The sequence below is a fragment of the Protopterus annectens genome, chromosome 1.part2, assembly GCF_019279795.1.
Source record: "Protopterus annectens isolate FY-2018-M chromosome 1.part2, PAN1.0, whole genome shotgun sequence".
Taxonomy (NCBI): Eukaryota; Metazoa; Chordata; order Ceratodontiformes; family Protopteridae; genus Protopterus; species Protopterus annectens.
The window spans coordinates 858,666,731-858,689,805 of NC_056727.1; positions in this window are offsets into that span (position 1 = coordinate 858,666,731).

The following is a 23,075-nucleotide window of genomic DNA, read 5'->3' on the forward strand; positions in this document are numbered from 1 at the left end:
TTTGTGATGAGGTGTGCCAAGTAGAAGGATTTCCTGACTACTGTGGCGATGTGATTATCAAAGGAGAGACTACTGTCCACCTGTGTCCCAAGGTCTCTTATCACACTTTCGGAGTTAAGTATACTACCACTTATGTTGCAGTTCATGGGTACAGAGTTTTTAGCAAAGGGGATGATAATGCACTTTTTGGCACTGAGCTTGAGGCCATGGCTTTGACACCAGGCATCTGTCTCAGTGAGGCCCTTTTGTAGGATGTCCACATCGTTAGGAGTTTTGATTATGGCTCCTAGTTTGCAGTCATCTGCAAACTTCGTTAGCCAAAGACCTTCTGTGTTAGTCTGTACTTCAGAGAAGTAGATACCAAATAGGAGAGGACCCAGGACTGAATCCTGTGGTACTCCACTTGTCACTGGTCTGAAGTCGGATTTGGAGTCTGCTACTTTCACAGTGTGGGTTCTGTCAGTGAGCCAGTTGGCAACCCATCTTGTGACATAGAGATTTATACATAGTTTAGTGAGTTTAAAATTCCAGAGTGGGGGATGGTGTCGAAAGCCTTGGCAAGATCTAGATAGGCTGTGTGAACCACCTTACCCTTGTCTACGGCTTTGGTGACTGCTTCAAAGAAGTCTATCAGGTTTAGGACACATGATCTGCCTTTTACAAACCTGAACTGGGTGGGGTCCAGAGTTTGGAGATTACGAAAGTCTTTGTTTATAAGTTCCATGATGATACGTTCCATGGCCTTGCAGACCAGGCTCATCAGGCTAATGGGGCAGTAGTTCTCAGGGTCTGTGGTGGCTCCACCCTTGTGGTGTGAGATGACTGTTGCTGTGCGCCATTCAGCAGGCACAAAGCCTGAGGTGAGGCTATGATTGAACATGGTACTTAGGTGGGGTGCCAGTTCGTTCTGATGTTCATGTAGAACGCAGCCTGGGATGTTGTCTGGTCCCATGGATGCTGTGTTCTTGGCTTTGGAGAGTGTGGTTTTTACCTGTGCAGCCGTGATTACAGGAACTTTGCATTCTTCCAGTATAGAGATGGGCTCTTTAGGGGGTGAGAGGGGGGTAAAGTTAGCACTGAACCTATCTGCCAGGGTGTTGGCAATATCAGTTGGGTCTGTATATTTAGTGCCATTGTGCTGTAACTCAGAGCAGATCTGAGTGTTGCCATTGAGATTCTTGACATAGTTATAGAATGTTTTGTGGTTGTCTTTAGAGTCAGTGGTGATTTTGTTTTCATAACTAGCTTTGGAGGATTTTATCAGGGATCGCAGCTTCTTACTGAGACTGACCAGGGAGCTCCTCCACTCGTGGGATTTTACTTTCTTTTCCAACAGTTTATCCTTCTGTTGTACAGTTTGTTTATGGCAGGGGACCACCAGATTGGGTTCATTTTTTCTCGAGGATAGCTACTTGGTTCTTTTTGGGATAGCACGATCCATGCACTCATGTAAGGGCAATTGTGTAGGATTCAGTAGTCGTAACTGTATAGTCCATCTGCATGGGTGTCATGAAGTTCACCACTTCTGTCTTAAGAAGCATGAAGTTGGCTTTGGAGAATTTTTTTACCATGGTTTCCTTAATGGGGGGTGGGGGCAGGATGTGGATATCTAGGGTAATTAGCTTATGGTTGGATCGGACCAATGAGGCGTTGACTTCAGGTGTGGAACACTGGTCACTCATGTTGGTAATGACTAGATCTAGGATATTGTTGCCCCTGGTAGGGGTGTGGATAAGTTGATCCAGGGCATTGGAGTTTATGAATTCCAGAAAGCATTGAGCGAAGGAGTTGGTACATGAGTAGTTTTCCCAGTTAATGGTGGGGTAGTTGAAATCACCCATTATTAGGGTGTTTGGTTGAACCCTAATATTTTCCAGTACATCAAGAAAAGAGGAGTGGGAATCCTGGGGCATGGTGGGTGATCTATAGCAAGCTACAATTTGGATTGCAGTTTTGTCCAGAGTTAGTTGCACTTGGATAACCTCAGCTGCATTATGCTGAGCAACTAGCCTGGAGGTGTGGATATCCTTAATGAATATGGACACACCTCCGCCTTTGGTGTTCTGGTCCAGGTTACATGGCCGAAAAGTGTGGTATGAGTTATAGCCTGGTAATTAGTGCAGGGGTGCTCTCTGGACCCTTGAACCAGGTCACTGCAGAGATATCGATGTTTTCCATTTTAAGGAGTGCCTCGAGTGAGTGCATTTTGAGATGTAGACTTCTAGCATTGAGTAGCATCACCCTTGGTTTTTGCTTGCCTGTTCCTATTACGGTGGTGAATTTGTCATTTGAACCTTGCCTAAAAAAGGCACTATGGGGGCAGCAAGAACCTTAGCCAGTATCCGGAATCCCAGAGGTGACAGGTGCAGGCCATCTCTGGCAAAGCATCGTAGTCTGTCGACCATGTCACCCCAGGCAGACAGATACTGGATCCCTTTAGAATGGCACCAGAAGCTTACCAATTGTTGAAGTTAAACAATGAACCCCCAGAAGGACAGAAAGTGCCACTCTGAAGAATAAGTCTCCACCACATGAATTAATTTACTATGCAATGAGAAATGGATGGAATAGGAATCATAATTTTTAATGGAAGTCTGGTTTGGTTTAATAGATTTCTGAGGCAACACTGATGTTTCCTCACATAGTGTCAAATGAGGTATGAGAATGCAAGATGACAATTACCCTAGGGATCTTAGTACTTGTCTTGTCATGACTTCTTCCTGCTGGGCAAAATCTGACATGACTGTCTGAAGCTCCACTTGTTTGTATTTCAAAGATAAAAACTTTATCAGAACTGTATTTATGATTAGTCCTAGAAAATCATTGATATTGAGGGAGTAGGAGATTTCTTTTAATGTACTTTTATTTCCAGAGACTAAAAAATAAAATGATAGTTCCTTTTGATGATACTCATCCAGTTAAGATAAACTTACAATGGCTTACTTTCCTAAGTGTGAAAACCTTGGAGATAAGCACTGAATATTCCAGTATTATATATATTTATATATATAAAATAGAGAATCACTATGTTTACAGAAAATTCAGAGCAGTGGCACTCTCTATATATAAACAGATGGGGAGAAAAGTGCTCCAGACTGACAAGTAGATAATCGCACCACATAAGGACATCTGGGTGTTAAATGCCAACAGATAGGACAGAAAATAATATATGCAGCTGTTCAACAGCTAAGTGTACAGACAAGGCAAAATTTCTATACGCATTGGTCAAAAGACAGGACCTGTCCCATGCATATAAATTTGCTTGTTTTGGGGTATGCACAACACCATAGCAAAGGGCAACAAGATGGATGTCCTAACTTCTTGACAAGCAGTTGATGTGCACTGATTCCATGTGTCTAGATGTGATGAGCCAACTGATCAATAGGATGTGGGGTGATTCCACCTAGCTCACAGGGATACGCTTGTGTCTTGAGGAAGGATGCTGATGCAGTTTTGTGCATCAGTGCAACATTGTGAGTTGTGTTTTTCAGCATATAATGGTGATTCTGTATCCACTTAAGCTTACCTTTAATATTCTCCATGATGTAAAGGATTCCTTTGTTGTTGCCGTTCTTGTTGTTTTTTTTGGGGGGGGGTCCTGTTTTATGTTTGATGCTGCACCCCTCCATCCAGTAGTGTAATATCATCTGCTGGCAGATATGCTAGAACGATTATTTCTGTACAATCGCATGTAGGAGCCCTACTGTAGTACAAGTGCCCTTATTCACCATATGGTTTGCAATCTGGCCTCCCACTGCAGCTATAACTTCCTCTCAGATGACCTTGGCAGCCCTTTCCTGATGCTCTTCTACAACATATACACTTTGTTCTGCAACATTTTTATGAGGTAGAGCAATTTCTGGAGGAAAATCTGCTTATGTCCTATGAAGGTACTCAGACTGTGGTGCCACCCATCAGTGGCATTACTTGTATGCTTCTGCAGGTCTGCTAATGATCACAGGTTAGCTGGAAAGGTAGGTAATTTCTGGCACCGTCCTTGCATGTTTCTTGGTTCTACATCATGGTTTCCTCAACACATATCACCTCTCAAAACAGTCCATGATTGGGTACACATTGTCTAACATACTGCTTTTCAGTTTCTGAAAGCCTGTCAGAATGTCAGCAGGTGTCAAGAATTGTTTAATCTCGAAATGATTTTCAGGATAGTTCCCATACCCTTTGATAAGCTCATGGTATTGGACTTACATCCACAACGACTGGATTAGGTGGAAACAGCAGCCTTTTTGAACTGTGTCAGGGAAGGACTGTCACACTGCCAGTTGGACTACTTGCTCAAAGTTAACTAGAATGAAGTCTGGCTTTCGGGTCACCACCTGTTTTCTAGCCAAATGCCTCCAGACTACGTGTCACAGCTCCCCTGACTTTTACAGGTCATCAGGGAACACAACAGTGGACACAGCTATTCTTCCACCCTCCCACTGCTTGAATACAGTTGTTGGCAGATGCAGCCCCTATGGAAATGCATCATCATCATCGATGACCTATACAGTGGGCACACACATATCAAGTAGGTTTTCCCTGATGGGAAGAAGGAAAACAACATCATCAGCTTACCATAGAGCTTTCATTACGAAAACCCCATCCCTGATAGTGAGGCCACCTAGAGTTATATACCCAACCCCAGAACTATGTCCTTCACCTCAAGCAAATACTTTTTCCAGACTCCACTGGCCTGGAGCCATTGCACCTTGAAGGGAGGCAGGGCCTGTATGACCTCAGCTGAGGTCCAAAATGTTTCAGCTTCCATAAACTCATATATAGGCTTCACAGTCTGTATGGCCTCTGTAGAATAATGTGTGTATGTTGTACCTTTAAGAAGTGTTTCCAAGGACAGCACGTTCATATAAATAGCAAGCATGTGCTAGCTTCAGTGCCATTTTGACAGTGCAGCCAGAGAGTGAGCATGTATGAGTGTAATAGCTAGTTTGCTTATAAGTTTATCTAAGTTAAAATTATAAAGCCTCAATCTTGATGTGTTTGTACATAATAAAGCTGCTTGAACAGAACCCACGAATACTTGTCTGTTTTATCCTGACTGGACGAGCAATGTGGTGTCAGAACTGGGATTCCAGAGACTGCTTTTCAGAGCTACAAGTTAACAGTGAGTGACCCGAGTACATAAAAGGGCCAGAAACAAATCAAAGGTAAAGAAAACTTGCACAAATGATTTATTTTATAAAAAAGATAAAACAGAGCATTACAAGGGCACAAACTGCATTATTAAGCAAGTGAGAGGCACAAAAAGTTTATTAATCAAACAAAATGTTTAAAATTTAGATATTTGATAAAATGATTATCAGAAAAGCACATAAGGGTTTCAGAAATACCTCGGAATTGCAAAACAAGCATGTTTAAAGTAAATTGAGCATGTTTAGAGTAAAACGAACACAAGAAAAGTATAATGGGCATGAAAAAATTAAATAAGCAAAACGAATATAATAAAGGGCAAAAAGGGCACATTAAGCATAAATAAAGCAAAGCAACTGCGTGCTTTTTGGCAAAGTACTGTGTTTTGGCATATCTACTATTTCACATTGTATTCAAGGCATAACTAGAGTTATTCGTAGCATCTCAAAATGTGTAAAAGTGCTTACACTGTATGCTTATTACTATGCAATTATTCCGAAAAGTCTGTGCGCAAAGTGCAACTATTTCATAAAGTGCAGTCAAAATACAGCCATTTCGAAAAGTTTCTTGTGCTGGGTGTGTCTATTCGCAAGGTGCCACCATTACAGAATGTTTCTTGCACTGTAAAGAGTTATTTAGTAAAGTACAGGCATTTTGGGAAAGTTTCAGTGTGCTGTGTACTGTTAATTTTCAGAGCAATTACTCTGAAATGTTTCTTATTCTGAGCTTCTTCTGCCTAGTTTATTCACACAGTGCAGTTATTTTGAAATGTTTCTTACACTGATAAGAGGTAATTTCTTACAGTACCGTAATTTCAAGAGTATTATTATGACTGGGAGACTTATTTCACAAAGATTAGTTATTTAGAAGCTTGTTGTGCTATTGGACATAGTTACAAATACTGGCATAAATTTCTGGCATATGCATATGTGTGTGTGCTTGTGCATACTTGCAAAAGCCTTCACTGGCATGTGTTAGTATGTCAGATGGATTTCGAAAAGCATTACCATTTGTATTTGATCAGAATATTGCAGAGAATTGGAGACTTATCTGAGCAAGAGTATGATATTTTTATAGAAGCAGCTTATTGTGACAAAGATACATGCACCAGGGAAAACATTACCATTTGTATTTGATCAGAATATTGCAGAGAATTGGAAAATATCTGAGCAAGAGTATGATATTTTTATAGAAGCAGCTTATTGTGACAAAGATACATGCACCAGGGCACTCATTTTGCTAAATCTAGCTAGGTCAGAGGCCATTGAAACAGTGTTCATTTGTGTTCTAAACCAGCAGTATATGAGGGAGAAGGTGAAAAATGTCATATTGTTGTATAGGCTGAATCAAGGGAAGACCCCCAAGTGTTTGAAATGCAAATTCAGGGAAATGTGTAACCCCCAGACAAATGTCACATTAGAGAGGCATTTGTTTTACACAAGAGATCAAAAACTAGGGGAGACTTTTGCAGCTTAAATTAGAGACCTGAATTAGAGATCTGAGAAACAAAGCTAAAACATGTAGGTTTGGTTATTTAAAAGATGAGTTAATAATGAACAGGCTTAATAGTGCTGCAGTGAGAAAAATCTTGGTTTGTGACAGTGATTTAACGCTGAGCAAAGCTACTCAGATTTGTCAAATCCATGAAGTAACAGAAAGGCACACAAGCATGCTTGCAAGTGATAAGATCATGGTTTCAGCAGGCTCTAGAGCAAATGTAGACACCATGCAACACGTGGCTATCAGACGCAGGACTAAGCACATGGCACCTGTCACATCTGCAGGATCCCCAGGTAAAACCCGTAGTTTTCTAGCAAGTTCTAAGAAAAGGACATGCTCAGTGCAGTACAGGGGTGAGTCAGCAAAACCCAAATCAAGCTTTTTTATTAACTCTCCTAATTGTGGTGCCAATCATGAGTCTAAAAGAGAAAAATGCTTAGCATTTGGTCAGCAATGCCAAAAGGGTAAGAAACTGAATCATTTTCAAAATTTTTTTCAAATCAAGTAAACCTCATGCAGTTATAAAGAAAGGTCACTTAAAAAAGCAAGTTGATCACATAGAGAGCTGCAATTCTAGTTTCTACGTGAATGGTAATTGGTAAAAATGTTAATGCAGTAAATTTGTTGGCAAAGAATGAAGTGTCTTGTACTGTCCAGATCAATTTTAAATCCACCGAGCTCAAAGTAGACATTGGTTCAAAGTGTAGCATTATATCAGCAGACACAATTGCTAATGTAAGAGGTGGTGAGCAACTTAATGTGGTCAGTTGTGCAAAACTTGTTGCTTATGGAGGTGAAGAAATTCAAACCGAAGGCTCAGTAGTGCTTTCATGTCATTTGGCTATGAACTGTTAGAGCTTACTATTTTATGTAGTCTGAAGACCTGTGCAGTCATTATTGGGTCTCAGAGACAGCTTGAGAATGAATCTGCGTTCCTTCACCAAAGAAGTTCATCATATAAGCACATATCCTAGTTGCAATTTTACTGAAGCGATTTTCTCAGAGTATGCTGATGTTTTCAGTGACAAGTTGGACCAACTTCCAGTTGTGTATTCTATGAAGTTAGACTCAGAGGTCAGTCTAATGGTCAGACCATCAAGAAAAGTTCTGATAGCTATGCTGAATAAAATCAAAGCTCAATTGGATAAAATGGTGCAGCAGGGTGTAATTTGTCCAGTTACAGAACCAACTGAATGGGTGTCATCCATGGTAGCAGCCCACAAAAAAGGCTCAGACAAAATCATAATATGTATAGACCCAAGAGATTTGAGCAAAGCATTAAAGAGACTACATCATCCTATGCGCACAGTCAAGGAAGTCACAGCCCTAATACCAAATACCACTGTTTTTTCTGTCATAGATGCAAAAAGTTTATTTTGGCAAGTGATGCTTGATCACAAATCTTCACTACTGACTACTTTCAGTACCCCATTTGAAAGATATAGATTCCTCAGAATGACATTTGGAATAAATTCTGCAAGTGAAGTCTTTCGGTGTGCAATGGAGCAAATTTTTCAGGTTATCCTTGTGCCATAAAAGTAGATGATTTATTGGTTGGAGGCAGTGGTGAAGCACAGCATGACAGAAATCGTAAAAAACTAGACAGCATGTGAAGTGAACTTAAAGCTCAATCCTCTGAAGTGCAAATGAAGACTACCAGAAGTTACATACGTAGGTCATTTATTTACTAGCACTGGCTTGTGACCAGACTGGACCAAGCAAGCAGCCATTTTTGAAATGCCACCACAAGATAATGTTCAAGCTCTAAAATGTTTTCTTGGTATGGTCAACTACTCAGACAAGTTTATACCAGATTTCAGTGAGTTGACAGCACCTTTGAAAGAGCTGACATGCAAAAAAGGTTATATGGTATTGGCTGGAATAGCACCAGAGAGCATTTGAAGACCTTAAGGAGAAAATTGCCACCCCACCTACATTAAGATGCTATGATGTCAATAAACCAGTCACTCTTTCATGTGATGCTTCAAAATTTGCTCTTGGCACAGTTATTCTTCAAGAAGGCAAACCAGTAGCCTATGCATCTAGATCTCTTACCCAAACTGAAATGCAATATGCTCAAATTGAGAAAGAACTTTTGGCAATAGTATTTGCATGTTCATATTTCCTGATTATATTTATGGTTGAGCTATTCAGACTGAAACTGATCACCAACCTCTAGTCACTGTTTTAAATAAGCCTATGCATTCAGCTCCAGCGATATTACAAAGAATGATGCTCAAATTGCAAAAGTACAACTTCAAAATGGTCTATACAAAAGGCAATCTTTTTTATCTGGCTCACTCACCCAGAAATACAACGAAGCAATGTGATTCAGAGAATTTTGACTTTGATGTCATGGAAGTGCATAATTTTTCTACCACTAGACTTGATGAGTTGAGAGATCATACAAAAACTGATCCAATTTTGCAAAAGCTCAACCACTACATTAATACAGGATGGCTGTCAAAGCAATCTAGTTTACCACCTGAAGGGCAAACTTATTTTTCTTACAGAGATGAGACGTTGATACAATATTATTTTCAAAGGTCCTAAAATTGTTGCTCCTGCTTCCTTACAACATGAATATATCCAGATTTTACATCGTGGTCACCCAAGTTCCAAATCTATACAAAGAAGGGTGAGAGGACTAGTATTTTGGGCTTCCCTAGTAGAAGACATTGATAAAGTACTTTCTTCTTTTTCAGTAATGCAATAGTGCTAAACCGCATTTACAAAAACAACCATTTTAGCTAAGTCAAGTTCCTGAACTACATTGGTCAGCAGTAGCCGCTGATATATTTTAGTGGAACAATCAGCATTACTTAGTGTTGGTAGACTCTTATTCGAACTTGTTTGAAATTGATTTACTACCTAATCTAATGTCCACTGCTGTTATCACCAAGCTAAAACGTCATTTCTCAGTCCATGGTAGTCCACACAAAGTTATTTCTGACAATGGTACCAAATTTACCAGTCAGTTGTTTCAGAAATTTGTAAAAGAATGGGACTTTGCACATGTTACTAGTAGTCCAGAATACCCACAGTCAAATGGACTAGCTGAATGTGCAGTACAGAGTGCAAAGCAATTATTAGAGAAGTCAAAACCTGATAATACCAATGTCTTTTTGAATTTACTCAATCTTAGAAACATACCCGGTAATGATATACTTGGCTCGGCTGCTCAGAAACTTCCAGCTAGTCAAACCAGAACAACATTGCCTATCAGTTCCAGTTTGTTGAGGCCTAAAGCTAAGAGCAACAGAACAATTAGAGCCGAACTATTTATAAAGCATTCTTTCCAGAAGTCCAGCTATGAAAAATCAATCAGATTTCTTCATCCATTGAAAGAAGGAGAGACAGTGAGGATACAAATAGTGAAAGGTTTTGACCAGATTGGTCAAGTAACAGGTATATGTGCAAAGCCAAGATCCTACTTCATAGAATCTGAGGGTGTGGAGTACAGGATAAATCACAGGCATCTTCTTCCTGTATCAGAATTGAAACTGCAGCATTGTTCCTGTGATACAGACACTAGATCTCAGAGCAATGTAGACAATGTTCCTGTTGCAAAACGTGTCTTAACTTCTACTTCCATTCCTGATGATGTTCCTGATGTTCCAAAAGTTGAACATTCAGCAGAGACAGTCCCAGTTGCTAGATCTGATTCTAATTTTTATGTCACATGATTTGGTCATATTTCCAGACCTAATGTGAAATACACAGCAACCTGGACATAATTGTCTATATGTATGTAGTTCTGCATATTTGCATAATAAAGAATTATTTGCATCAACTGCATGTCAATCAATGTCGTCAATATTGCATGACTCATTACTCAAAGAGAAAGGATGTAGAATATGGTGTGTATGTTGTATCTTTAAGAAACGTTTTCAAGGACAGCACATGCATATAAATAGCAACCATGTGATAGCTTCAGTGCCATTTTGAGAGTGCAGCTAGAGAGTGAGCATGTATGAGTGCAATAGATGGTTTGTTTATACGTCTATCTAAGTTAAAGTTATAAAGCCTCAATCCTAATGAGTTTGTAGATAATAAAGCTGCTTGAACATGACCCAAGAATACTCATTTGTTTTATCCTGACTGAATGAGTGACAGCCTCTTCTATCATCTCACCTGAACCTCTGTAGTATCCGGTGTACCATTCAGGCTGTTCTGTGCCTCATTTTCTCCTGATCCCCTATTGTCATGGTAACTGTTCTTCCCTTGTCTTCCTTAGTCATATTCCTCATACATCACTGCTTAGCATTTTGAAGTGCTCACAATAATGCAAGTATCCATCAATGGCCAACTTCCTCTTACCTCTCTAAGAGATTATGGGGCTGTACACCTGGCCAATAGTATTCTGACATACTAAACACTGTAAAAAAGCAACAAATAAATAAATAAATACACCAACGAACTTTTCAATGATAAAGTGCCTTTATTTGTCAATTTATCAGGTACCTCGGCATTTGACTTTCAAAGGATACATCCAATAAAACAGACTCACAATTTAAGCCCAGAACAAACCCCAGTAACATATAATTGGTTCCCTTTAAAGTGCACCAATAAATATTCATCTCGGACATTGTGGGACTCAATATACAAAATTACCATAACATCCACAATGTGCAAAATAATGAATACAAAATGATGTGCAGAACAAAGCTATAAAATAAATGTTTAGCTGAAATGAACTTCAAGGTTAATGCACCTGGGAAAAAGTGTCCTGTAATTTAAAATCAGTTTACTCTCTACTTGATTTAATTTTTCCTGAAAGTCCTCACCTTTGCGTGACATGGGACTTGGGTATAAATTGTGAGTCTGTTTTAATGGATGTAACCATTAATCCATGAAGGCGAAATGCTGATGTACCTGATGAACTGACAAGTAAAGGCTCTTTATCACTGATAAGTTCTTTGGTGTATTTGTTTATTTATTTGTTGTTTTTTACAGTGTTTTATTATGTCTTTGGATCAGGCTGAGGCAATCCCAGGGGTATTTTGAACCGCTAATGAACAGAGCAAGTTTTTATTTAGTGAATTACTCAAGGAGTGTGAAGCAAAACTTGTAGATGGAGACCCGTGGATGACTGTTGAAGACAGTAATTTTAACGTTCAGTTCGAACATTTAGAATGACTGATAATTAAGGCACTGAACTTGTTTTTTGATACCAAGCTCTTGGAAAAATATTAGAGCTTGGGAATCACACCCAGAGGTCTTAGAGTGGACAAACTTTCTGCTTGGGACTTCAATGAGGATGAACATGATTTAAAGCAAGTGTCACTGGAATGTATGCTAGGATGGCTTCGGGTGTTCATTAAGAGGAATGTGAGGGCCAGTGAGAAGCTGCAACGTGATATTATGGAGATGCTGCATAGACTGGCTAATGAATCTCCTGAAACTTCTTTTTCCATTAAAATGAAAGAAATTAAGATGAAAACTGAGAAGATCAAAGCAGATACCATTGAACGTAAAAGAAAAAAGTTAACCCAGGACTTAGGAGATTTCTGGAGTGGTATGGATTAAGCTTGGCAGTGTAAACCATGTTGTGGGAGGTCCAGGGCAGTTTTCCACAAGTTGAATGATGCTGTTGGTGTCGGGAGTCTTCTGTATTGTCAGTTGAGTCCACAGCTAAGAAGAGTGTTTCTTTTGAAAACATTGAGGGTCTGATGTACGAGAGAAAAGAGTTTTTTCCCAAACAAACAGTAGAAAAGGCTGGAAGAACTGAGGCAAAGGAAAGAAGACCTAGCTGGATGTTTGTTTTTTTTCCTGGTGGTTTTCCAGTTAATGGCCCTTTGGACTATGTGACTTATAATATCATGAGTTTTGGTCTTTTCCCTATGTATCAAGATTTAGACTTTTTTCTATCTGTTGAGACTGTAAGTAGCAATAATCATTTGAAAATTGTTAATATTTCTGACAGAGTTTTATCTGAATCCATGGTAAAAGTTCTAAACAAGGGGACAAAATTTGTTCTGACGAAAGTTCCAACATTGGCAGAAGGATTGTTAGAAGTTAAAAGGTTCTGTAGAAAAAATACATTTGAGTGTTTTTTGATAAAAAAGAAGATGGTAATGTAAAAGAATGTACTGACAATATTGAGGAAGATGATCCTTTATTAGACATTTCTGTTTATGATTTGGAACTTGTTTGTGAGGATGTGGAATCAGATAATCATTTTTCATTTGTGGATTACTGCAAACTTTCAGTTCCACAGTTTTCCATTAACAATGAGTTTGTGCCACACAAAATGTTGATGGCATTGTGTTTGTATGAAGAGATTTTGTGCAAAAAAGTTGAATCTGAATACTTGAAGTTTGTTAAATCTAAACAGTGTTATAACCTTAACAAGGTAAAGTGGGAAGCCCTTAAGGAGTTGAGGTATTTGGTGAGCATGAATCTGTTTAGGCAGGCTGACAAAGGGGGCATTTGGGTGATTATGTTGAAGGCCAAGTATTACAACATGGTAGAGAAGGTACTGTTGATTGAGGAGGATTATATAAAATTATTTAGAAACCCTATTGATGCATTTAATGAGGAACTTTTAAAGTTATTAGAGAGGGGAGAACATTTGGGTACTTAACAAGAGATAATGTGAAACAACTTTATATTTCTAGGCCTCGTGATCCCAATTTTTATGCTCTCCCTAAGTAACATAAGAACTTGGGTGATCCTCCTGGCAGGCCAATTATTTCTGGGGTAGGCTCATATTTGCAAAATGTTGGGTTATTGTTAGATTCATTACTTAAAGTTTTTTTTGACAAATGTTCAAGCACATATCAAGAATATTCAACAGTTATGCGATGAAGTGTGCAAAATCAAGTGGGAAAAGAATTATTATTTGGCATCAGTTGATATCCATGCCCTGTATACCAATATACAATTGAGATGGGGCCTGGAGGCAATTTAGGATTTCATGGGGGAAGGCCCCTGTACAGCTTACATTATTAAGTTGTTGGAGTTTTGTCTAACACACAATTATTTCATATTCAACAATGAAATTTTTCTTCAGAAGAAAGGCACTGCGATGGGTGCCCCTTATGCTCCTACTTATGTCATCTTGTACATGTGATATTTTGAAAAGAAATTATTTTATAGCACTGAGTTCTTTAGGGAACATGTTATGATGCATAAATGATATATTGATGGTTTATTGTTTATTTGTAAGGAACACCCAGCTGAGTTTAATTTGTTTATTACTAATTTGAACTAAAATTAACATGGTTTGAAATTTTCATCAGCTTTGGGTGACATCTCTTTATAGCTTTTGGCTGTTGAATTTTATGTGGATTGTTTGCACAAAATACAACATAGGCCATTTAGAAAAGCAACTGCAGTTAACTTTTTGCATGCGGAGCGTATGCCTCGCCCCATTTATTAAAATAATTTCCATATGAAGTGTTTAAATGTATTTTTCGAAACACTTCTGAAAGTACATTTAGGAATCATTGATTACTTTTATATAAATTTAAGTTTTTCTGTATCACAAGTGATATAGTGTCCAAACAACTAGAATACCACTGCAAGCTGTCAATAAGAATCAAATAGTCCATGGTATTGAAAGCAACAAAGAGGTCAAGAAAGATGAAAAACTGAATATAGCTATTGATTTCTCATCAAAACAAAGTCATTAATCCATTCATTTTCCTGTATCACTAGTGATAATTCAATAAAGGTATTTAAAAAAAAAGAGATAAAAGTAAAGGAAGTGGGATCCTTAGAAAAGAGTAGGAGTTAACTGCATACAAAAATGGAAATTGAGGAAACAATACATGCAGAGAATGTTTTGGAAGATGAATGAAGTTTAAGAGACGGCAGAAGTTAAATAACATATGTAAAAAGAAGTTATGTACCTACCATAACATTCCATGTTAGTTGTCTTCATCTCGCCTTCTTTCTTGCTTGTTGGGATCCTCGGCTCTGACTCGGCCATCTTCTATAGCTTGAGAGCTGTTTACTGGCTCGAGGCTACCCCTTATCCCATGATGCCTAGCGCTAGCTACCCAGAATTTGAAATAGCTAACCCCAGGCATAGCTATAGAATGAAACCCCTCCAAGCAGAAGGTTAAACCTACCTGTCATAATCTCTAAGTCAGTGGAGGAAACAAACAAGAGAACACTCAGCCAGTGAAACCTGAACTCCTCTCGGCCCAATAGGACAGGGGGATGGAGGGGGGGACCCAAGAAAGAAGGTGAGATGAAGACAATTAACATGGAACGTTATGGTAGGTACATAACTTCTTTATGTTAAGTTGTCTATCTCCCCTTCGTTTTTTGCTTGTTGGGACAGTGTCCCTAGCACCTATGATCCTGGGCGGCTCATTGGAACAGACTCTTCAGAACAGTGGAACCAAAGTTAGCTCTACTCCTGGAGACCATGTCTAACTTGTAATGAGAAATAAAGGTATAAGGATTTGCCCATGTAGCAGCGGCACAGATAGAGTTCATGGGCAACCTAGACTGGAAGGCTACAGAGGTGGCCAAAGCCCTAGTAGAATGACCTTTCGGTTTGATAGACAACTCTTTGTTCCTTAGTTGATAGATGAAGGTAATAATGTGAGACAACCACTTGGACAGGGTCACTTTGGAAACTGGAAGACCCTGTTTGCCCTTTGCATAGGAAAGAAAAAGTTGGTCCGACTTTCTTATACCCTTTGTTCTATGCAGGTAAAAATGCAATTGTCTATGAACATCCAAAAGGTGTCATTTGTATTCTGCCTTGTTGGTGTGGTTAGGGAAAAACACAGGGAGGTCTATAGATTGGTTTAGATTATTTTCTGAGCAGACATTCGGAAGGAAGGAGGGATTAGTTCTCAGAGCAACCCTGTCCTTATGAAAAACTAAGTACGGAGGACGAACACTTAGTGCCTGAAGTTCCGAGACACGTCTGGCTGAGGTAATAGCTACCAGAAAGAAAGTTTTCCAAGACAGAAACGTAATGGAGCAGGATGCTGCCGGTTCAAAAGGGGACATAATCAAGGAGGTTAGTACCAAATTAAGGTCCCAAGGAGGAGGGGGAATCTCTTACTGGGGGCCTAAGGAGAGTAGTCCCTCTGAGAAAGGCTTTACACAGCTTATGAGACATAATGTTTATATTAGAAAAACCAACATGAATGTTAGAGATGGCCGCTAGTTGAACCATGATTGTAGTACAAGCGGACCCAGAATGAAAAAGCTCTGTTAGGAACTCCAAGATTTCGTGAATTGGGGCTGAAAAGGGATATATGTTCCTAGCCTCTGCCCAACAAGAGAAACGTTTCCATTTGCTAGCATAAGTCTTCCTAGTAGCAGAATTGTGAGAGGAGACAATAATCTCATGCATGGCCAGGGAAATGCTGGGAAGCCTGGCTAGGGTCAGAATTGGATCAACCAAGCTGTGAGCTGGAGTGTTTGGAGGGATTGATGCAGCTCTCCTGATTGATGAATCAGCAGGTCTGGAATAGGATCCAGAGTCCAGGGCTGCTCGAGGAGGTAATGGTGCAGGAATGGAAACCATATCTGTCAAGGCCAGTAGGGGGCAATGAGGATCATTTTGCAACCCAACGGAATAGCTTTCTCTATGAGTTTGGATATAAAAGGGAATGGAGGGAAGGCATAAAGAAGTCCCTGAGGCCAATCATGGACTAGTGCGTCTCTGGGTGTGTGACCTGGAAGAGGGAGAAGGGAGAAGTAGTTGCTGCATTTGCTTTTGAAGGGGGTGGCAAAAAGATTGCAGCAAGGCTGTCCCCATTTGCAGAAGATCAAATCTGCAACTACCTGATTCAGAGACCACTCGTGAGGCATGAGAATAGCTCTGCTGAGCCTGTCTGCTATGCCGTTGGACTTCCCAGGGATGTGCGTCGCAATCAGAAATCGTTGGGAGGAAATCGCGCACTGCCACCGTCTGAGTGCTTCTCGACATAGGGGGTAGGACCTGGTTCCACCCTGCTTGTTTATGTACCACACCACTGACATGTTGTCCGTTTGAATTGCAATGGTCCCAGAAGGGAGAGAGTCCTGAAGGGCTTGCAATGCTAGGAGCACGGCTCTCATCTCCAAGACATTTATGTGCAGATGGTACTCGTGAGGCTGCCAAGTGCCTTGGACTGTCCTGCCCTGATAATGCCCCCCCCACCCTATCAGTAAGGCATCCGTGGTCACTGTGACAACCAGAGGGGGCTGGATGAATTGTCTGCCCTGAGATACTAGTGGGGAGACCATCCACCAGGAAAGATGCCTTTTGCATGTTTCTGTAATCATGATCATGTGAGACATGGGGAGCTGTTGAAAGGACCACTGTGTGAAAAGAAGCCACTGAAGAATTCTCATGTGAAAATGGGCCAGAGGTATCAGAAGAATTGCCGCTGCCATAGAACCCAGAGTTTGAAGGACCAACCTGACTTGTACCCTTTTGCATTGCATGAGGATATGAACTTGCTGCCGAATTGTGGCCACCCTGTCTGGTGGTAGCCTTGCAGACATACTTCTTGTATCTCGATCTGCTCCTATATAGGTAATAGAGTGACAGGGCAACAAGGCAGATTTTTCGAAATTTATAGTAATGCCTAGCTGGGCACAAATTGTAATTGTATAGTCCCTGGCTTGAAGGAGTTGCTGCCTGGTAGTAGCAGTAAGGAGCCAGTCGTTTAGATATGGAAACCCCTGGAATCCTTGACGCCTCAGGTGAGCCATGACTACTGCCTTGCATTTGGTGAACACCCTGGGGGCTGTGGTGAGTCCAAAGGGCAGAGCTCTGAACTGGTAATGACTGGCTCCCAGACAGAAGCGAAGAAACTTCCTGGAGCACCTGTCCATTTTGATGTGATAGTACGCATCCTGAAAATCTATTGAGCACATCCAATTGTCCTGACCCAAAAAGGGTAGAATGGACTGTAGTGTGACCAAACAAAACCTTGTTCTTTGAACAGACTTGTTTATTCTGCTGAGATCCAATATTGGTCTCCAGTCCCCTGTCTTTTTTGTTACCAAAAAGAACCTTGAGTAAGTTCCAGATCCGTGTTGGTCTGCCAGGACTTCCTGGATGACTCTTTTTTCTAGCAGTTTTGAAACCTCTGTGACGGCTTTGTCCCTCAGATTGGGTGGAACATCTGGAAGGGATTTGCTTGATGGTGAGGGTGGTTGAAAGAAGGGAATTCTGTAACCTCCGGATATGATTGAGTGTACCCATTTGTCTTGCGTTAAGTTCTGCCAGGCTTTTGGGTACAGTGAAAGTCTACCCCTGACTGCCTCCAGAGGTGGGCAGCCGGGCAACCTTTCAGGGATGCTGGAAGGGCTTCTCAGAGAAGGATTCTCTGCTGCCCTGGTTCTGCGGACCCCCTCTGCCATGAGGGCAGCGTCTGTTGTTGTTGTTTCCTCCTCTGCCCCTGAAGGAAAAATCACTACGTGTGTCAGGCAAGGCTCCGTGGGATTTTTGAAACCACATTTTACCACTCTTCTAACCCTTGGGGTATGGTCTGGAAGGAGTGGAATAACAGACTCCCATGGCAGAGAGAGTCTTGTCTTCTTGCTCACACCTAGTCAGAGTGTCTTTCACCTGTGGTCCAAAGAGAAAGGAACCATAAAAGGGGGTGTTGGTGAATGACACTCTAAAGGGTTCCGCAAAATTACACAGCCGCATCCATGCGTGTCTCCTGAGGGCCACGCCTGTACCTGTGGCTCTACTCGCATCATTGGCTGCATAAGAAATGAGCCTCATGGAGGAGTTGACTACAGAATTTAGGGTCGCCAGCTGGGAAGCCACTTTAGCTTGAGCCCATTCAGCTGATGGATCCTGAAGGGTATCTCTGAGCTCTTTCAGGAGATCCCTCTGAAACCTGGTAAAATGGCATAAGTAATTCAGTGACCTCATGGAAAAGGTCACTGAAGCAAACATTCACTTCCCGTATCTATCCATGGTCCTAGACTCCTTGTTAGGAGGATGGACAGAGGAAGACATTTCCGCTAACTCCTTTTTAGTGGCTGCTGCTACCACTAAGGGATCTACGGGAACACCCTTAGTAAGGAACTGTTTATCAGGGGGTTGGTTCCACTGTATCCAGGGCTGACTAAGCCCTTCCAGCCACCACTGACATTAGTGGATCGAAAGGTGGAGAAACCCAGGAGGTGGAAGGTCGGGAACCAAACGCATCCAGGAATACAGATTCATCCTCAGTAGGGGCTAGGGCATTCCAGTTCCCCCTCTGCTTAAGCATTTCTAGGATGTCCGAAAAGGAAACATCTTCAGAGGGAGATCTCGGGGACCCTTCAGATTCATCCAAATCCGTATCCGAAGTGACAGACTCTGGGGAGTCAATGTGCTTCCTCTTGCACTTCCTCTTCCAAGGGGGCTCCTCTGAATGATCAGGGGAGGCCTCGGAAGAAGAGGAAACACCCAATGGGGTGCTCTGGAGAGCCAGTTCCCCAAGCTTGGGGTCTGGAGTAGAGGCAGAGGTTGCTGCAGGCACTACAGGGGATGGAGCCAATGGGGTCAAAAGTGGAGCTGAATCAGAGGCCAGTACACTCCCCATGACATCGAAGGCATCCCTGCCACGGTGCAGAGAAGGCTCCGGTTCCGAGGAAACCAGAATTCTCCTCCGCACCGAGGGAGACAGCTCCGAGGCCGATGTAGGAGCTGAGCTCACCTGCGCCGATGCTCCAAGAGGGAGAACGGGGTCGGACAAGGGACCGATGCCACTCTTCCCCTCGGAGCCAACTAGGGAGTCTCGGCACCCAGATCCCTCAACAGACGGCACCATCGAGGGGATCGGAGCCGGCAATGGAACCGAAGGAGAAATCATTATCGGAGCTGACAGTTCCACGATTCGAACCCCAACAAACTCTGGCTCCGAGCTCAATGGAGTCAGAGGAGGAACATCGATAGAAGCGGATGGAGCCGACACCTGTTGCGGAGGGCTAGACAACATTTTGGCCAGTGCCTGCGACTTCAACAACCTACTGACCACTCTCTCCACATCATGATCCAAGAGTCTAGAGGACCGAGAAGAGTGGGAAGAACTGTGACTGCAGTCACTCTGCAACAGGGGAGACCGAGAAGCCAAATGTATAGACTCTAGAGAAGAGGACCTTGGCCTCTTGTGGGTCCACGACGGCTCCAAAGGTACTGCTGGAGCCGACAGAGAGGCAGTCTCCTTGGTTCTGGCCAGAACCGAAGTAGTAGGTAAGGCTTGGGCCAATGACGGCTCCGAGCTGGGAGCTGACGATTTGGTCGGTTTAGGAGATTTCACAGGCTGAACCTTGGCCGGTGAATCCTGGGGCTTAAGAAGACCCCTCAAAATAAGCTTATTTTTGAGCTCCTGCAGGACTCTTGGGCTAAATGCATGGCATACAGAACAAGAGTCCTGCAGGTGCACTGTGCCGAAGCAACAGACGCAAGAAGTGTGCCCATCTGTCAGAGACATTTTCTGACAGCATGAGTCACACTTCTTGAATCCAGACACCTTGGATTCTTTAGACATATCCACAACTAGACAGATACTACACTGAGTTGTTTTGGCCAAAGGGCCAAACAGCAACTAATAACTACACTATCCACTAAAAAAGCAAACACACACAGTATACTACAGTTAAAGATAGTTATTTTATTTTATATTTTTAAACTAGAAAGCCTCTAACTTAAACAGCTACCTAACAATCAGAAAGAAGAAAAAGCTTAAAGTAAGATGCTACAAGAGGGAAAAAGGGGGGGGAGGGGGAGAACTCTGTAATAAAAACGAGATCAAAGGGAAAGCTACAAATACACTAAACTACAACAAACTAGTTAGCGACTATTATATAAAACAATAAACTACCAGAAAAAACCCTAATCTAACAGAAAAAGTAGTTCAATAAAACTTATACAAGCCTGACCCAGTAACAACGAACCTCGCAGCTGAAGAGGCAAATGAGATCTGGGTAGCTAGTGCTAGGCATCATGTGATAAGGGGTAGCCTCGAGCCAGTAAACAGCTCTCGAGCTATAGAAGATGGCCGAGTCGGAGCCGAGGATCAGCTTCGATCCCAACAAGCAAGAAACGAAGGCAAGATAAACAACTTAACATTGTTGGTTAGACTGTGCACCACATATAGCATGGTATATCCTATAATGTTTGTAAATGTGAAGTTGTTAATATGGTTTGATTATTTTTATATAAACTTGTTTACCTGTGTCACAAGTGATAATGCAATAAAGGTGTTTAAAAAAAAAAGACAACCAGTGCATTTATCATTACTGCCAGGTCTGACAATGGAATAAAATGGTTGATGCAGGAGATATTCTTCAAGTAGAAGTAAGAATCTTGATGGCAGCATACATCTAGTTCTTCAGTGCCATTCTGACATTAACAGCCACTCCCAGCTCTCAGACTCACGGCATAAATTCTAGCTTATTACCTCCATAGCATATTTATTGCCAGTATAAGTGATTAAGTTTGAAAGTAAAGGAATGCATTATGGGTAAACATTGGCATGTACCAGTATGGATTGATCTTTTCTGGGTTGAGTTTAAAGCATTTATGCCTTAACCAGTGGGCAGCTGAACTCAGACAGCCCTCAAGAGTACTTGTCATGTGCAGAATCTAGAGAAAAAGGAGAGGTGATGCTGGATTTCTTCAGCACAGGACTGCTAATAAATACCATTCCTTACAATGGTTTTCCATAGGGGCAGCATGGATAAACTGAATAAGGAGATGCTAAGATGAAACCTCGGGGCACACCACACCAGAGGGAGTGAACTGAATGGGCTAACCTAGACACCACCATCTAGAAATAACCTGAGAGATAAGATGTGAACTACTTAAATATAGTGTCCAAACAACTAGAATACCACTGCAAGCTGTCAATAAGAATCAAATAGTCCACGGTATCAAAAGCAACAAAGAGATCAAGAAAGATGAAAAACTGAATACAGGTATTGATTTCTTATCAAAAGAAAGTCATTAATCACTTGAATGAGGATGAAGTTTATGTCAGTGCTGTGCCTAGACCTAAAACTGGATTGACATGAGTCTAAGAGGTTATAAGAAGTAAAAAAAGGAATATATCCATGTGTAACCTTCCCAAAAATACAGGTGGTTAGGGAATGGACAATAAATTTGCAAAATGTAAACATTCAGGGGGTTTTTTTTGAGAAAAAGGATGATCAATGTCTTATTCCAAGATGCAAGGAACACCTCAGAATTCAAAGAGTATCTTGCTATTTGGAGAACAACTGGACCCAATGACTCAAGGCATGTCAAAAACAACCATGCAGGACAAAATCTGTGAAGGGTGAAAGGTACAGAGAAGGGAAAATGTTAGTATATCTTGGTGTATGAATTTCATTTTTAATATACTTTCACAACAAGATGGATTCTTGAATTTGCTTTCTGTCTAATATTAGTAAAAGCTGACAGAATAAGAAGGATTGTGTAGAAAGTCCTTCTATGGACTTCGGAACACACTCCTAATATGGAACATCATAAAAAAGTAGTCAAGAGTTCTTAGCAAAATTAATGCTGTAGTGTTCATTTTTAATCGGTCAGTCATTGTTCTAGGATTGTTACAATAATGTTGCTTTTAATGAAAGAAAGTATAAGATATCCTGTATTTTCTTTTTAGAGGAGACAGGACCTTAATTTCCTAGTCCCCACATATGTGCTTTTCTTTGCAATAAAGAAATTGTTATTTTCTGCTGAAATGCATTGTGTAAAAGTTATTTTGGCATGTTAACAGTTTGGGGCCATGCCTACCTGAATTTCCAAGCCATCTGTGTGCAGCTACTTTACAAATTGCCATTAGGACCTTAACAGTGACAGTTTTCTGTCAGGCAAATTTCTGATGAATCAATATGCAATTTTAAAATCTCAGTAGAGTCTATATTCTATACAGGTAAACTTTATTAAAACTTTCTTTTCTAGTTCTGATTGAATGTGAACTGATAAAATGTATGCACATGGGAAATTGGATGGCTGTGTGCTTACTCATACTAACAGTACTAAGCTATTTAATTGTGTGCTAGTGGGGTCTAAATCAGTGTAAACAAGGAAAGCGTATTCTTGTCACAAGGACCAGGTTTCCTTGTCAGAAGAACAGAGTATCCTTCTCAGCAGTGAGAGTGGATTCTAATCAAATATAAAGAAAATGAACAGAGAGGATTCCTTCACTGGGAACGACAATGACCCTAATTATAGAAGCATATATATACTTCTTTAGTATGAGAGTGGGTTTTTATAAGTGTCAGTACAAGTGGTAGAAGAGATGGAGTATGGGACTCCAGGCAGGTATATGCTTAATACGTATAGAAGAGACAGCTGTAGTTATTTGGTAAAATTGTCTGAGCTTACAGTTTATGGAAAAATGTAATTTTGCTAAGAAAATTTTGGAAAATCGGAAAATCCAAAAAATAAACTGAAACAAAAGGGTAATAATGTATTGGCTTCTTGCTGGGCAGCTTTTAATGACAGGCAAAAA